This window comes from Felis catus, chromosome B2 (genome assembly GCF_018350175.1).
Source record: "Felis catus isolate Fca126 chromosome B2, F.catus_Fca126_mat1.0, whole genome shotgun sequence".
NCBI lineage: Eukaryota > Metazoa > Chordata > Mammalia > Carnivora > Felidae > Felis > Felis catus.
Genome location: NC_058372.1, coordinates 92,507,739 through 92,521,477, shown reverse-complemented (window position 1 = coordinate 92,521,477; position 13,739 = coordinate 92,507,739). Strand labels below are relative to the sequence as shown.

The following is a 13,739-nucleotide window of genomic DNA, read 5'->3' as shown; positions in this document are numbered from 1 at the left end:
AATGTGATTCACCACATCAATAAAAGAAAGGACAAGAACCATATGATCCTCCCAATAGATGCAGAGAAAGCATTTGACAAAATACAGCATCCTTTCTTCATAAAATCCCTCAAGAAAGTAGGGATAGAAGGAGCATACCTTGAGATCATAAAAGCCATATATGAAAGATCCAACACTAATATCATCCTCAATGGGGAAAAACTGAGCTTTCCCCCTAAGGTCAGGAACAAGACAGGGATGACCACTCTTACCACTGTTATTCAACATAGTATTGGAAGTCTTAGCCTCTGGCATCAGACAACACAAAGAAATAAAAGGCATCCAAATTGGCCAAGAGGAGGTCAAACTTTCACTCTTCGCAGATGACATGATACTCTATGTGGAAAACCCAAAAGATTACACCAAATAACTACTAGAACTGATTCATGAATTCAGCAAAGTTGCAGGATACAAAATCAACATACAGAAATCTGTTGCATTCCTATACCAACAATGAAGCAGCAAAGATAGAAATCAAGGAACTGATCCCATTTACAGTTGCACCAAAAACCATAAAATACCTAGGAATAAATCTAACCAAAGAGGTGAAAAATCTATACACTGAAAACTATAGAAAGCTTATGAAAGAAATTGAAGACACAAAAAAAATGGAAAAAAGATTCCATGCTCCTGGATAGGAAGAACAAATATTGTTAATATGCTTGGCTCCTGGGTGACTCAGTAAGTTGAATGTCCGACTTCGGTTCGGGTCATGATCTCACAGTTCGTGAGTTCGAGCCCCACATCAGGCTCTGTGCTGACAGCTTAGAGCCTGGAGCCTGCTTCAGATTCTGTGTCTCCCTCTCTCTTGGCTCCTCCCCTGCTCACACGCTGTCTCTCCCTCAAAAATAAATAAAGATTTAAAAAATTAAAAATAAAATAATAAAATAAAATAAAATGTCAATACCACCCAAAGCAGTCTACATATTCAATGCAATCCTTATCCAAATAACACCAGCATTCTTCACAGAGCTAGAAAAAATAATCCTAAAATTTGTATGGAACCAGAAAAGACCCCAAATAGCCAAAGCAATCTTGAAAAAGAAAAGCAAAGCAGGAGGCATCGCAATCCCAGACTTCAATCTATACTACAAAGCTGTAATCATCAAGACAGTATGGTACTGGCACAAAAACAGACAACTCAAATCAAAGTAACAGAATAGAGAACCCAGAAATGGACCTACAAACATAAGGCCAAGGAATCTTTGACAAAGCAAGAGAGAATATCCAATGGAATAAAGACAGTCTCTTCAGCAAATGGTGCTGGGAAAACTGGACAGCGACATGCAGAAGAATGACCCTGCACCACTTTCTTACACCATACACAAAAATAAACTCAAAATGGATGAAAGGCCTCAATGTAAGACAGGAATCCATCAAAATCCTTGAGGAGAAAGCACACAAAAACCTCTCTGATCTTGCCCGCAGCAACTTCTTACTCAACACGTCTGCAAAGACAAGGGAAACAAAAGCAAAAATGAACTACTGGGACCTCATCAAAATAAAAAGCTTGTGCATAGCAAAGGAAACTATCAGCAAACAAAAAGGCGACCGACAGAATGGGAGAAGATATTTGGAAACAACATATCAGATAAAGGGTTAGTATCCAAAATGTATAACGAACTTATCAAACTCAACACCCAAAAAAACAAATAATCCAGTGAAGAAATGGGTAAAAGATATGAAAAGATACTTCTCCAAAGAAAACATCCAGATGGCCAACTGACACATGAAAAAATGTTCAACATCACTCATCATCAGGGAAATACAAATCAAAACCACAATGAGTTACCACTCTGTTTTAATGCTTTAATTGTGCAGGAAAACAAGCGTGAAAAATGCTCAAGAAATGAAACATTTTTACTGGTCCACAAAAGACCTTAGCCTCAATTCTGTCTTCCCTCCCCTCTTACTAAATCCTAATATAGTCTTGGCAAATTTGTGATCCCAGTCTTAGTGTTTATGCATCCTTACCACAATTAACACAATCTTACTTTTCCCACACCTGCAATAAATTGAACACTGAAAAACTCTCAGAACAAGATTTTGACTTTCTCCAATATATCCCATTAATACTTTAGGCAATTGGTTTCCTATAGAACACTCATCTTGACCTTTTCCATATTACAGCATTTATTTTTAATTTTTTAAATTTTATTTTTTAATTTTTTAAATGTTTATTGTCTAATATTTAATGTTTATTTATTCTTGAGGCAGAGCATGAGTGGGAGAGGGGTAGAGAGAGAGAGGGAGACACAGAATCTGAATTAGGCTCCAGGCTCTGAGCTGTCAGCACAAAGCTTGATGCAAGGCATGACAAGGAGCCGTGAGATTATGACCTGAGCTGAAGTTAGACGCTTAACCGACTGAGCCACCAAGGTGTCCTCCATATTATAGCATTTTAAATAAAGCTTGAATTAATAGTTTTGGTTGACTTTTCTTCTGCTACACAAGAGAAGCCTTTATAGGACCCCAATAGCCCTTTTCTTTTAATTTTAATTTTTTTTCAATTTTTTACACCACAGACCCACCATAAGAGCAGAAAACATTTTCTCCTCTTACTACCTACCATAATCTCAATCTTAAGAGTGTCCAATCAAGATGTGTGAACTCCACCAAGCTAAAAGAGATAAATAATGGTTAAAGACATCCAATGAATTTTGAAATGTAGACAGGTGAAACAAAATTGTTGGATGAAAAAGATAAATACATATACATATCATTTATGAAGATTTATATGCAGGAAAAAGTATGTCCTGAAAGTCAAGAACATATGTTCAAACCAAAGACAAATAAAAATAAATAATTTAACCAAAAAAGAAATATATACACTGTTGTAACTGGAATTAATTATATGAAATAGAAAATTTTAAAATGATCTCAAAAAAACAGAGGAAAAAAAGGGGGAATTATGAGAAAAGGGATACAAACGCAGCCAATAAACCCAAGGGCTCTCATTTGTGAAAACTAAATTTTCAAAAAGAAAAAAAAAGGCAGATAAAAAGTGAGGAAGAAAATTAGGAAATACTGGGAAGAAATATTCCTGAGTAGAGGGCAGACCTATGATTGAGGAATTAAGGAGATTATATAGTCATAAGCTGTATTTTTAAGAATGAATATTTATTTAGGCACAGTCTGTTTAAAACTCTTATTCCTAAGGAAAAAAAATCTTATAAGCCTTATAGAAGAAGAAAACTTTTTGTACAATAGGGAAAAATATATGATTGCATTTCTCATCTTGAATCTGAAAATTAGGTGAAAATAGAGGAGAATCTATACACTACTGAGAAAGAAATGACTGCAACCCTAGAATTCCATATCTAGCCTAGATATTCCTCTATCAGGGTGGATGGAATATAATGAGATCATCACAAAGACAGAGAATATCTGATCTAAGCGACTCCTCTGACAAAAATATTTGAGAAAAAGACTCTCATCAACAAATCACAGGAAATGCATTAAGGTAGAAGATGATGAAGACAAATGAGTAAAATTTCACTTAGTCCCAAACGGAGAACAGACACTTCTTAGTTCCCCACAACACAGCACACACTGGGTTAAAAGTATTTTCATGATTTGAAGGAATAAATGGAAAAGACAATGCAGTAAGTAATGCAGAATTACTATTTCTTCAGGGGTTCTTTAAAGACCAGCCCATTACCTCAATCATGACTTGACTCCATTTAACTAAGGAAATTTTAGTCCCCTAATTTGAAATTACCCAAAACTTTCCCATGAGATAGAGTTAGCTCAAACTGCCCCTGACACTAAATCTACCATTTTGTCCCTTATTTTTTTGCCTTAGTCCTGAGCACTTACTTTTGTAAATGGTTGAGTAGTGACACTTATTTTTTTTTCAGAAGGAGAACTCACCATCTCTCATGAAGATCTAGCTATAATACCTCAACCAAATAATCACACAACAATGTAATATTTATGTTTACTCCAAAATTTGAGTTATTTGGGCTTAAATACCACATTAAGTCTAGTTTTGGATTCAACAAATTCAGTCAATTTTCTCTTCAGTTTCTTCTCATCATATGTTGAGTTCTTGTCATCTAAAATCCCTTTTTGTGCTTGATCACTTGTGTTCTTGAATGGAATAAGTGGTTGGTATCAATTATCCCATTGTTTGAGAAAATCCTTAGGGAAGCCCAACTTCTGCGAGTGGTGCTAAAATACATGACTTACAATAATAGATGCCCTGAACTGAAAACATACTGTAGAACGTAAGACCCTATATATTTTGTGAGACAATGCTTCTGTAGACAAACATTAAAATAAGTCAGGAAATGAGGGATGGTCAGCCTGTCATGTTTTGATTCAGGAAGAAACACAGAGTGAAGACTTAGAGGGGCCTTTCCTCCCTGAGCTATGGGTGGCCAGAAGCTGGGAAAAATAATACTGTTAGAATTAGTTAAATTCCTCATATAATTAGGTGATTCAGTTTTCCACAAAGAAAATACATTTAAATTCAGTCTGCTTCTTGCCTTAAGAGTTCATTTTTAAAATTTCTTTTTGATGCATAGTAACATTAATCTCCTATAGAGACAAAATGCTTGTAGCATAATTTGAATACTAAACTATTAGTATCAGTAGGAACATGTCTTTCTGTCTTCCATAGTCTTTTTTCCTTGGGCATCACAAATATAAACCATCTGGTATGCCAGATGCTTGCTTTTCTCTTTATACATGCAGAAAGTGTAGGTGGAAGTCCTCCAAAATCCCAGACACTATTATCCATTTTGCTTATCATCATCATCATCATTATCCACTTCCCAGCATTTTAATAAATGATGCTGTTTATCTGGTTTGAAGTCTGTAAGATTTGTAGAGATTATTTACTTTTTTTCCACCTACAAGATGTCAGTGAAATTTTAGTTGGCCAGAAGTCTGGAATATTGTTTATAATCGTTGTGTTGTTTATAAGCTCCAACTTTATAGAGTGTGCTCCATTTTAAACTAAGTGTTGACTTAAATTTTACTGTAGTATTTATCAACCTGTCTCTGAACCAGGGTTTACTTTTATAAACCAAAAACAATTTGAACTCAATTATATATACTGTCAAATACTTGCCAAGTTTTATCCAAAGTAGACTGGGTTTTTCCTAATGCAGTTCATTATATCCAAATCTTTTGATCAAAAAAACAAGAGGTTTGTATGCGTGTGTGTGTTTGCCTGCATGCACGCATGTCCTTTCATGTGTACTAATGTGTGTGTGTACATGCAAGAGAAGAACATTTCCACAGTGGTGGGCATATCATAATTAAAAAAAACCTAGCAAAGCAATAATAGAAGGAGACACTAAGAACTTATAATACTTAGTGTGTCAGTATAACGCTGGTATTAAGAATTAAAATAACCCCAGGCTAGACAATGCATTTGCAGTAGAATAATTTAGCAAAAAAAAAAAAAGAACTATTTAGCAAAATATTTAGAGAGAGGCATTCTAGTAATACAGTACCTATTTGCATGTAAATGGCTAACTTAAGAAATCCCCTTTTTAATCATAAAGCCACATAAATATAGAACAGTACAGTAGTGAGTACTCACAGATTTTCAGATGGAGTTAAAATTTTAGGGAAGTAGGTTCACATCTAATACAAGAATTATGATTATCAACTCCTTTGTCATAGGGTATTATTAAGGCTAAATGAAATATTATATGTAAAACGACTGCCCTCCCCAGAAAACAGGTCAACAAGTACTTGTTGAGTTTGAAATAAATCTCTTGAAGTTGTTCTTTCAAAGATTTGTGAGATACCTAAGCTTGATACAAATCAAAAAATTAAAATTGCTATTTCATTAGAAATATGATTGCTGAAGTTTGTAACAAGACATAACATCTGTGTTTTAAGGACTAACCTCTGAAGGGTTATAGGTGTAAATAGAGAAGAATCAAAACATTGTTAATAAGATTAAGGATGATCAAAATAAAATAGATCCAGAAAGAAACAGTAGAAATACAAGAACTAAGAAAAAAAGAATTTTAATCTTAATGAGGGAAATCTCTGGCTTCACTTGTCTGTAATGACTGCATAACGGGTTGCTTCTAGGTGGTGGAGAAAGAGTAGCAGAGAGTATCATGCCTTGCATTCTGAAGTTACTACACATAAACACATAAAGTTATGCAAATGTGTTTGTGCGTTCTAAAATCACAGTGTTAGGAAAAATCAATTAATGTACCTTCCTTCCAAGTAGATTGCTATCCCTGCATGCAGAGTGTGGAGTTGCCAGAGTTTGTCTGGCAAAAGGTACTACCAGCACATTAGCTGGAAGAAAGGCTTCTTAACCCAGTCACACATGCTACTTAAAAACACATACCTACTGGGGAGGAGCCAAGATGGTGGAACAGCATGAAAGTTTTTTTGCATCTTGTGTCCATGAAATACAGCCAGATCACACTTAACCATCTTGCACACCTAGAAAACTGATTTGAGGATTAACACAACAATCTGCACAATCTGAACCACAGAACTCAGCAGGTGCTTGACGCGGAGAGGTGAACTGGGGGAGAGAGAAGCTGTGGAGGGCAGGGAGCTGGTTTTGCTTGTGGAGAGAGGATGGAGATGAAGGGGAGTACATGAAATGCACCCCTTCCCCCGCAAAAGCAGCTGGAGAGAAAGTAGAAATACCACATGCCATCCTTACATGCTAAGAAGATACCGCTCATCACCATCACTCTTGTGGGATTGTACAAGTCAACCAAAGAAAGTCAGTGGAACTTGATGACTTGGATGGACCACTTCAACCTGCACTTGGAATGTATTGTGAGCAACATTACCAAAGTAGTAGTTAAACTTAAATATCTGGATCAAGAGGAGGTGAGCCTGTTCACTTAAAATCTTAATGGGGCAAGGCAACCAGAGTCTCCACGTAGTTGATGGGGAAGAAGCCTGAATGGCCATGAAGCATTCCCCTATACCAGTGCTCATCAATTTGGCTAGTGAGTTTGATGATAGCATCCTCTTTAAAACCCATTTCCCCTTCATTTTCAGGTTCAAAGTTGTACACAAATCAGCCGCAGGGCTGATCTACTGTGGCACTTATGAGTGTGTATGAGGGAGAAGCTTCCATTGGGCTGACTGTCGTCTCCAGCTGGAAGCTCCTGGCTCATTTGTAGTTTAGGCTGATATTCTCTTGTAGGCTAAGATGAAGCTTGTATTATTTTTTCTTCCAGTCTGAGGGTGACTTCCAGCAGGATCCAGACTGTCTGGTTATGGTACTTCAGATGGGTTTGCACAAGTGCAGAAAGCTGGCTCACCTGTTGAACATGTTTACCTCATCAACATCTTGAGACTAATCAAATTTCTCCAGACTCTTGTGGAGCTCTTGATTTGGAATCTTGCTTTGTCATTTCTTCTTACACTCAAAGGCCAAGCTTTGACCCTCCAACCTCTGTACATGATGCTTAATTTTCCTTAGATCACTGTCATGAAGGTTCTGAAGGAGGTCAAGTTCCACCTGACTTCCATGCACAAAAAATCTTAAACCTCCAAAAGTTCTTGAATGACCTCCCGCCTTATCAATCGCTAGGCCAATGTTGCAATCATCTCTAAGCCCTCTTCCAGACTTGATCATGGCCTCTGCCAGCAGCACTTCTGCCTGGGAATACCCTGGCTTTCCCCTGGATGCAGAATTTTGACATGGTGTTGATCACAATAAGTTTATCTCTGGAAGCTGGGATGGCTTGAAGGTATTCAATCATTTCCATCATTATTTCCATCACAGCCCTGATCCACTTTCCTATTTCTTTGAAATCATCATCTAGCTTGGTTCCTTCTGCTCCTCCAAATTTCTCACTTTTTCAGTGGCTCTGTGAATTGCTTCTTGCACCCAGCCACTGCCTACCAACAAGTTGCCAGAGGACACATGGGCATAGGTGTGGGGGCAGGTGCTGGAAAGATTCTATGGAGTTGGACAGGAGGGCTGCACAGGGCCCTTCCACAGCTCATACCCCCACCATAGTTGTGGGTGTGGGGCACAGAGTGACATGCGACTTTGAATAATTTTAAATTTTAAACAAGCTAATATTTTTGTATTTATTTAATGAAATAAACTTATACAGAAATTACCCAAATTTATATATGCACAGAAGCTCAATATTTGTTGAGGTTCTACCACAGTATAGGAACTGAGTAGCTGTAAATTAATTTACACATAAGATCTCATTTAATCTTCAAAATAATATATGATTGGTTGTAAGAAATGGGATTTACAGATGTGTTAATTGGGGTTCCAAAAATTAAGTAACTTCTCCATGTCACAGGTAGAAAGTGAAGAAACTAAGAGACAAACCCAGGACTGTGTGGTTGTAAATCCTGTTTTATTTTATTTGTTTGTCTATACAAATCAATAACTTTCCTTTAAAAATTGCTGGAGGAGATATCTCATATCAAATACTCATATTTGATTACTGTGTAGAAAATCACAAATGACCATAACTCTGGCAGCAATAAGAAAGTACAAGATACATGGAAAATAATGCATTTGTTTAAAGTCATTGAAGGGGCGCCTTCAATGTCACTCAGTAAAGTGTCTGTCTTATTCTGCGGTTACAATCTCACAGTTCATGAGTTCGAGCCCCACATTGGGCTCTACACTGTCAGCACAGAGTCAACTTCAGATCCTCTGTCTCCCTCTCTCCTGCCCTTACCCTGCTCCCTCTCAATCTCTAAAAAATAAATAAAGATTAAAAAAATAATAAAGTTATGAAGAGTAGTAGATGCTATAGTTGGCTGCCATTTTTTTTAAAGAAAAAGGTAAGCAATTCAGCCAGAAAATCAGATTTATTAGGGAATAGCAGAAGAATTGCAATTCAGGATAAGCAAACTATGATGAACCATAAGGAAGTCCAGAGAACAAAGGAGAGCATCCTTTTATAGAGGAAAAGAGGAAGTTGGGGAGGAGGAGGGTTGTTTCAAAGAAAAGTTCATTGGAGGAAAATGAGAGTGAGAAATGGTGGTGGTCTCTCATTGGCTGCAGGCCAGGATAGCTGGCTATTGCAGGGTATCTACAGCTTGCTGTTGCCCTAAGAGTAAATCTTCCTTCTTCCTGCTGGACTATACAAGCTACATAGAGTAGTATATGCTTGACAGCCTGACTGCAATTTTGAGTTAGGTTTCCTTAACACATTTTCATATGGTTAGTAAATTAAGTTCCAGAGATGGATGAGCCATTTGTTAGGTGATCAAAGCTTGCAGTCACTTTTAAGTCTGGGAATAATTGCCTGGTCTGGGTAAAAGGGGAAGGAGGAGTGGGTTTGACACAGGCAGGCATATGTTATTGAGATGAGAAAATAATTGAAGTGTTAATGTTAGCATAGTTTGTATGATGAATTAAAATCTGGAACAAACCCAAATGCAAAAATAAGTTTATCAAGAAAAATGAAAAAGAAAAAAATGTAGGCCTAAATCCAGTTATGTCAACTTTTACATAAAATAGAGAATTAAAAGACAAAATTGTCATATTGAATAAAAAAAGCAAGATCCACATTAAATATAGACACATATTAAATATAGAGACCTAGAAACATTGACAGTCAAAGGAGGAAACAAATATACTGTACCAAGAAATGAAATATAAAACTTGAGGTGCCTATGTCAGTATCAGACAAAATAGGATTTCAATAATGAAATATTACCATAGATAGAAAGAGAAATTTCAAAATAATAAAAAGTCAATTTGGGGGCGCCTGGGTGGCGCAGTCGGTTAAGCGTCTGACTTCAGCCAGGTCACGATCTCGCGGTCCGTGAGTTCGAGCCCCGCGTCAGGCTCTGGGCTAATGGCTCAGAGCCTGGAGCCTGTTTCTGATTCTGTGTCTCCCTCTCTCTCTGCCCCTCCCCCGTTCATGCTCTGTCTCTCTCTGTCCCAAAAATAAATAAACGTTGAAAAAAAAAAAGTCAATTTGTTGGGTACATAATAATCACAATATGTGTGTATGTGGTTAATAATAGAGTTTCATAATAAATACAAATATTTGTATAAATAAAGTAGAATGAGAAATAGAAAAATACACAGTCATAGTTTGGGATTCTAACATGTTTCTCTCATTGTTTGATTGAAAAAAGTGTACAGGGGCACCTGGTGGCTCAGTCGGCTAAGCATCCAACTCTTGGTTTCAGTTCAGGTCATGATCTCATGGTTAGTGAGCACATGTGGGAGCTCTGCACTGACAGCATGGATCCTGCTTGGGATTCTCTCTCTCTCTCTCTCTCTCTCTCTCTCTCTCTCTCTCTCGTTCTCTCTCTCTGCTCCTCCCCTGCTCACTCTGTTTCTAGTTCACATGGACTTTTCCTAAAGATGTACTACCTGCTGGCCAATAAAGCAATTCATGATAATTTTCAACAACAGAATTAAAATAAAATTAATTCTTAGTAAAATATCCAGAAAAGCCACCAATGTTATAGCTAAACAACACATTTATAACTAATCCATTGTTCAAAAAAGAACCCATTCATTGTTCAAAGAATTGCAGGAATAATTGCAAACTCTTTCTACTAAATGATAAAGATAATATATAAACATATAAATGTATAAAGCAAGTACATGAAAACAAATTTACACTAACATTGGAAATCAAGAAATGAAGGCAGACAAATGGTAGATATTTTTTGAGGTTGATTCTATAAACAAGTCATGAAAAATTATACAACTCTAGCAAGTTAATATAAAAAAGAGAAAAGAAACAAAAATTGCTTATAAGAAGAATGAAATAGTAATATAAATCCTTCAGATTTTAAGTATAGGCAAAGAAAAATTTACAAATAACCTTAAATCAATAAATTTGACAACTTAAACTATATTGACACAGTCACTGAAAGAAATTTACAAATATTAACACACACTCCCAAATCAGAATAGCCTTATGTTGAAAAAAAAAAAATGAATGTGATTTAAAAGCAGCTACAAGAAAATGGTCTCTCAAGGAAAACTCCAGGGATAGATAGTTTTAATTATAAATTCTAACATGCATCAAAAAAAAAAAAAAGAAAAGAAAAAGTTTACACACTATTCTTAGAAAGTATAAGCAGAGAGCAAAGTTTTCTACTTGTTTACTTGTCTACTTGTTTACTTGTCTACTTGTTTACTTGTTTCTACTTGTTCTACTTGTTTATTGAAGCCAAAGCAACTATGATAACACAATTCAATAAAGATTTTATAAGAAAAAAATTACATAGCAAAATCCCCCATAATATAATGCAGAAATCTTTTACTAAAACATTATCAAATCACATTCATCAAGAAATTGGGGCTCCTGTGTTGCTCAGTCAGTTAAGCATCCAACTTCAGCTCAGGTCATGATCTCACAGCCTGTGAGTTCAAGCCCCACATTGGGCTCTGTGCTAACAGTTCAAAGCCTTGAGCCTGCTTTGGATTCTATGTCTCCCTCTCTCTCTCTCTGTCCCTCCCTCAATCCTGATCTCTCTCTCTCTCTTTCTCTCTCTCTCTTTCAAAAATGCATAAAACATTTAAAACATTAAAAAAATAAATAAAGAAAAATAATAATACACCAAGACTAACTGGGGGTTCATCCTGTGAATACAGATAAAATCCTGAACAAATTTTAGCAAAACATTTTTGACAATATATAAAAAGGATAATATAGTATAATCAAGCAGAGTTTATCCTGTGAGTATAAAATTGTTTTAACATAAACCAAACATTAATTTATGTTAATATTAACATAAAATATTTGAAATTAAAACTATGGAAGTTAATATCTATGCCAAAGAGAAAAAAGAAAATCTCAATAGATGTGGGAAAAAGCATTTGACAACTTTTTAATACCCATGCTTTGATAAAAACTAACAGCAAGCTAGAAATGTAAAAAAAAATTCCTAAATCCAATAAAGGGCACACACAAACACCTACATTTAACACCAAACATAAATCATGAAGTATTAGACCCTCTCCCTCTAAGGTCAGAAGCCAAATAAGGCTGTCCATTCTTCCCACTTCTATTCAGCATTGTACCTTCAGGTCCTGTTCATGCCATAAGGCATGAAGAAGGAACAAAAGACATAGATTGAGAAGAAAGAAAGAAAACAGGTTTTATTCACAAAAGGGAAGATGGCTCATATAGAAAATCCTAAAGAATATACAATTAGACTACTAAAACTAATAAGTGAATTTATCAAGGTCACAGATAAAAGATCAGTAAACAAAACTACATGCATTTCAATATATTAACAGCAGTTGTATTTATGCATACAAAAAGCAATTTATTTACATTAGTGACAAAAAGAAAATGGACATTAATTTAACAAAATATGTGAAATATCTCTGCATTGGAAATTATAAAACATTGCTGAGATATACAATGTCCATGGATTAGATGATGGAGTATTGTTAAAAACTCAATTCTCTGTAAATTGATGTACAGGTTTAATTTTAGCAATTCCAAACTAAATCTCTGAGGGCATGTTTAACGGAAATATTTGGGTGCTTTTAAAGTATACATGAAAATGTGAAAACTCAAGAGTCATGAAAACGTCTTGAAATAGAAAACCATGGTTAGAAGACCAACTCAATATATAATAAGAGGCAACAATTATCAAAACAGTATGGTATTTAAATATAAAAATATTTAAATGGAACAATGGAACAAAATAGAGTGTATAAAAATAGACCCACACTTTTATAATTAATTGATTTCCCATATATGCATCAAATTATTCAATAGAGGAAGAAAAGTTTTTCAATGATGGGTGTTAGAACTAGATAACTATGTTTAAATAAATGAATCTCAACCCCTATCTCACATGATAATAAAATTAATTTTAAAATACATCAAACATAACAACTAAAAATACAAATATCCTAGAAGAAAACATATGGGGATTATCTTCTCAACCATATGCATAGGGAAAATTTCTCAAGACACAGAAAGAAATAATAATTAAAGTAAATACAATGATAAATAAAATTTTAAAATAGTAAAAACATCAAAACAACATGAAGTACATTAAAAATGTTTTTGTTGTCTACTATGAAAATCATTTGAAGTAGTTCTAATAATTTGCGCAATTGGTTAATATAAAGAGCTATAAGCATTGATTCTTCTCTGTAAAAGAGCTTCAGAATACTAACAAGAAAATATTTAACTATAGTAACTCTTAAGTTCAAATGGTTACATCTATTCTAAAAAACTATGTATATTCCATTAGAAACCTAGCAGAATCTAGACAAAAAATATTAATAAGATTATTGATAGTGTCAATGATTTTATCTCTATTTCCTAAAATCTTCAATCAGATTTGAGTATATAATTGTTAGAATACTCATCTTGATGTTGATCTATACATACGGATCCTCTGTAGTTTATAAGTGTTTAACTTTCATACTTGGTACTCAGAGTAGAATGTGGTTTTACTTCTCCTGTGAGTTTCCCCTGTCAGAAATACATTATCCTCTCCAAAACTGTCAGGCAGAGTGCTATGATAATTAAAGATATCTTTTTTTCAGTTATATTATATGCAACAAACTCTATTGGAGAAAAAAAAAAACAGTACATAAGCGGTTCATGATACACAGGCTACATTTATCTAGAGGGGCTTTCTATTTTCCAGAATTATTAATTTAGAACTGTCCATTTATTACAAAATATCAAATTAATTTGTTAATTGAATGTTACCTTCAAATTTAAAACAATTACAAGGAAGGAAGGGAAGAGATCATACAATGGTTATGTCCAGCT

General features: G+C 35.1%; 1 pseudogene; it reads right to left on the bottom strand.

Annotated features, from left to right (window-relative positions):
• Positions 1 to 6,548: 6,548 nt before the first annotated feature.
• LOC101090187 overlaps positions 6,549 to 13,739 on the bottom strand; it is an 85,334-nt pseudogene continuing 78,143 nt past the window's right edge.